This window comes from Penaeus vannamei, chromosome 16 (genome assembly GCF_042767895.1).
Source record: "Penaeus vannamei isolate JL-2024 chromosome 16, ASM4276789v1, whole genome shotgun sequence".
Classification (NCBI taxonomy): domain Eukaryota; kingdom Metazoa; phylum Arthropoda; class Malacostraca; order Decapoda; family Penaeidae; genus Penaeus; species Penaeus vannamei.
In genome coordinates this window covers 38,661,194-38,666,193 of record NC_091564.1, presented here as the reverse complement: position 1 = coordinate 38,666,193, position 5,000 = coordinate 38,661,194, and the positions used below count along the sequence as shown (strand labels likewise).

The 5,000-nt window shown below is 28.8% G+C and overlaps 1 protein-coding gene across 1 annotated transcript in view; it reads left to right on the top strand.

Moving 5' to 3' along the window:
* LOC138864471 (uncharacterized) overlaps positions 1-5,000 on the top strand; it is a 19,215-nt gene that overhangs the window by 13,822 nt on the left and 393 nt on the right. The gene's annotated exons all lie outside the window — the stretch shown is intronic.

The window sequence follows — 5,000 nt, the reverse complement described above, 5'->3', positions numbered from 1 at the left end:
TATATATATATATATATATATACATATATATATATATATATATATATATATATATATATATATATATATATATATATATATATATATATATATATATATATATATATTACATATACATATATATATATATATATATATATATATATATATATAGATAGATATATATATATGTATATATTTATATTACATATATATATATATATTTATATATATACATTTTTTATATATATATATTACATATATATATATATATATATATATATATATATATATATATATATATATATATATAAAATATATATATATATATATATATATATATATATATATATTTATGTAATATATAAATATATATATATATATATATATATATATATATATATATATATATATATATATATATATATATATATATATATTGATTTACAGTATCAGCGAATGGTATTATAAATAACATATCCCTTTTTCACCTGTTAGTACTCAAAGAATTTTTCCGTTACAAGTCCTTTAACAAAAAGGATTAGTTCGATTCAATTTGCAAAATGATTTACGAAGAATAAAAACATTTAACGCATTTAACTTATTGGTTATTGTAATACATTTTGTCGTGTGGTAATATATATTTTTTTTAATATTAACTGGTAAATATATATATTTTTTTTATCTGAATTTCCCTTCTATACTATATAATGATGATATGAATATAGATTATGGTATAATTCCCTGTTATTCAGTGTGTAAAGACGAGAAATTGGCTTTTTTAAGGGTATTTGAAGAGGGAAAATTGGTGCTTTTGTCAGCTCTTTGTTGTTTTGTCTCCTCTTTCTGTTTCCCTTCACTTCTGTTTTATTATATTGTATTTAATCCCTCATTTGTCCTATCATATGCTACCCTTCTTACTTCTTTCATCGTAACGGAAACAACAAGAAAAGGGAATCATAAAAAAAAAAAAAAAAAAACGTATTTTCCGATAAACGATAATAAAAATAACGATAAAAAATCTGAGGAAAAAACATATACCATTCACACACAGGTCATGGAATGGCTCAAAAAGTACTCAATAGACATATATATTTCATGCTGAGTGATGATGCCTTTTATGCTTCGTATATCATTTGGCAAAAAAGTCCAAAAAGCTTTTAAATACTAACAATGGAAAACGGAACATGCTATTTTCAAAACCTTTCGGCGATGTATCACATTTTCTCAAAACAAAATAATAACAAAAACAGAATAATTAAAAGCGTATAAATTACGATGTAGGTATTTGATGCTAAATCCACGGCATAAGTCACTATTTCACTGTAGTAAATGTCGGATCACAAAAAGAGGGGAAATAAAATAAAAACCTCCCAGGCATTTAACCGTCCGATGTGTATATTAATTCCCAAGAAGGAACAAGCACGATATATATATATATATATATATATATATATATATATATATATATATATATATATATATATATATATATATATTTTTTTTTTTTTTTTTTTTTTTTTTTTTTTTTACAGTTCAAAATATTCAGCAATCATAAAAAAGCAAAGTAATACGATGGAGGGAGCGAGGGACAGAGATAGAGAGAAAGAGAGAGAAAGATAGAGAGAGAGAGGAAGAGTAATGGAAGGGGAGGGAGGAGGGGGAAAGAGCGAGAGAAAGGGAGGGAGGAGAGGGAAACAGAGTGAAAGAGAGAGACAGAAAAATAACAATAAACATTACCTTTGCTTCCTATATTCTAAATACGGAACTTACACTACTTGTGATTACTATGAAATACTTAACAGAAGAACCACATTATCTTCTAAATCATTTCAGGATAATTACAAAACATTCCTAACTTTAACACATATAATTACAAATGAACCGTATTCATGTTGACAAATGTTGAAAAGGTATGAATGAGAACGAATATCTTCACAATACAAGTGATATTCATTTTCATTCATACTTTTTCTACATGATTGCAAATACATAACTCAAATTGCTACATGAGTTTCATTATTATGTTAGTCTCACCTTTAAGTAATCATTCTCGGTCAAAGTTAATTATGAGCAAAAAGATATAATTTCCATTTTTATGTAGATAAGTTTAATGTTTCAACACACTTCATTAGGTGCTTCGTAGTTAATGAATTATGTAAAGTTATCAAATTATAGTAACAATATATTATTTCCGTAAAGTATTGTATTACCGCCAGCAATCTACTTTTGGCATCCATTGTGAAGTAAAAGAAAAACGCTAAAAATTTCACGAGGAATAGGTGAGAGTGCATACCTTATAAAGCGTCTATGTAATCACCTTTTTTCTCTCTCTCTCTCTATCTCTCTCTCTCTCTCTCTCTCTCTCTCTCTCTCTCTCTCTCTCTCTCTCTCTCTCTCTCTCTCTCTCTCTCTCTCTCTCTCTCTCTCTCTCACTTCAGAATATCCATCATATTTTGCCATCTAGGATACCTACTTAAATCTACCATGTTAACAGTGACCTCTCTATATGATATAAATCCTATAACATAAATTCTAATATACGCTTACAACCTATAATATAATAACCTACAATAAATACACACACATTAAACTTGGGACGTCCCGGCCAATACTCCAAACAAGAGGCGTTTCGAGTCCATGACGTCATCGTTTGTAGAGGTGGAGCCTCGAGTTCATGATGTCATCGTTTGGAGAGGTGGAGCCTATCATTTACTGAGAACAGGCTCCGCCCCCTTGCTTGTGTGACAGCGCTTCGTCCCCGGGGCCCTTCACTGAGCGTTAGGTCGTGCACTACAGTTGCCAGCTAAAATAATTTATTTTTAATTGATATGGGAAATACATCGCTGAACAGGCACAGTGCTGGTTGTACTCAAGGAGGCTATGAGTAAGGTGTTTGTAAATGAAGCAGAAGGAAATGTTCTCTTTTCTCTTCTCTCTTATCTTATCTTATCTTATCTTATCTTATCTTATCTTATCTTATCTTATCTTCTCTTCTCTTCTCTTCTCTTCTCTTCTCTTCTCTTCTCTTCTCTTCTCTTCTCTTCTCTCCTCTCCTCTCCTCTCCTCTTCTCTTCTCTTCTCTTTTCTTCTCTCCTTTCCTCAACAGACGAGAGGAAATGTATTGCCAATTAAGGGGAAAAAAGAAAATTATATCAGTACGCACAAACACAATAACGTTTTCACAAAGATGTAAAGAAATAACCACCAAAATAAATTTATGAATAGATAAATTAATCAACAGATGGATAAATAAACAAATGAATACACAAACAAACAAACAAATACATTCACAAACAAATAGACAAACAAAAACACGAGAATCCTTGGAGAAATAAACAACGGCATTACGATCATAGAGACCGCGAACATATTCGACTTTCCTTGAGAAAAAGGATTTGAGAAAGGTTTTGTACCAGCGGCTACTTTTCCCGGGGTTATGAGCCTTCTAACAAGCATAAGTACGAAGGTCCAGAGGGAGATATATTCTAAAAGATAGAGAAAGTATCTTGGAAAGAAATATTTAAGGACGAGATGTGAGAAGGAATGAACAATAGAGATGGAAATGGATAAATCAGGAGGAGGTTGGAAATGTAAATAAGTATATATGGCGCAAGTAGGATCATTCTTACTATTATTACTATCATTATCATTATTATTCTTATTACTACCATCACCATTATCGTCCTCTTTTCGTATTCATCATTATTAAGATTATTACTATCAGAGCTTTTATAATCGTTATCTTTATCATCTTCATCATCATTATCACAAAAAAAATATTGTTACATAAATAGTACTGCCAGAAGTATAGGAAAAGTAAAAAAAAATTATTAATAATAATAATAAGTAATGACAATGAAGATGAATACATGATTTGGAACTTATTATGTGAATTTTAATGACTTGATCATTTATAGTTTATGAAATATATTGTTCTCCTTTGGCACCTTGAAATACTTACCTTAATTGACTATTTTCATTTCTTGGGAACATTTAATTGCTCTTTAAGTATATTGTTTTGCTTTGCTCATGCTTTTTGTTTTAAGATTAATGACATAATCATCCGATATTGTTCAAGGAAACTTGTGTGATTTTATTTATTCCTAGATTAAAAATGTGTAGATTTATTTCTCTTGTCTTTTGCTAGACGTGATTTTATGATACTGTATTTTTCAGGTAATATAGATGGTAATGATAATGTTTATAACAATAGTTATAATAATATAACAATAATAATGGTGATAACAATAGTTATAATGATAAATTATAATAATAAAAATAACAAAAATACTGACAAAGATAATAATGATAACTAATAATGATAATGATAATAATGAGGATATTGCTAATAATGATAATGTTAATAATGATAGGGATAAAAATAACAATGATAATATCAATAATAATGGTAATAACAATAATAATAATAATAATAATAATAATAATAATGTAAACAAAAAATAATGATCATGATGATATTGATGATAATAATAGTAATAATAACGTTAATATTCTAGCATTATCATCATCATCATGTTACTAATAATAATACAAACGAACACTCAAGCAGGAACCGAAGAAGAAGAACAGGGAAAGCACTGAATAATCAAGAAATGAAGAGAAAACGAACACTGTCGAAAGTGGACGAACGAAATCGGACAAAAATCCCATTAAGGAAACGAAAATCTAAGGTAAAATATTTTTCTGGTTGGAAGCCGTTTAATCCTCAATGAACAAGGGCCAGAGGTGTCTTTGTGTGTACCTGTGTATTTGTGTGTGTGTGTCTATCTGTAGATCTATATCTATATCTATCTATTTATATGTATCTGTGTGAGTTTGTGTGTGTGTGTGTGTGTTTGTGTGTGTGTGTGTTTGTGTGTGTGTGTGGATGTGTACCTGTATATTTGTGTGTGTGTGTGTGTGTGTGTCTATCTGTCGATCTATATCTATATCTATCTATCTATCTATCTATCTATCTATCTATCTATCTATATATATATATGTGTGTGTGTGTGTGT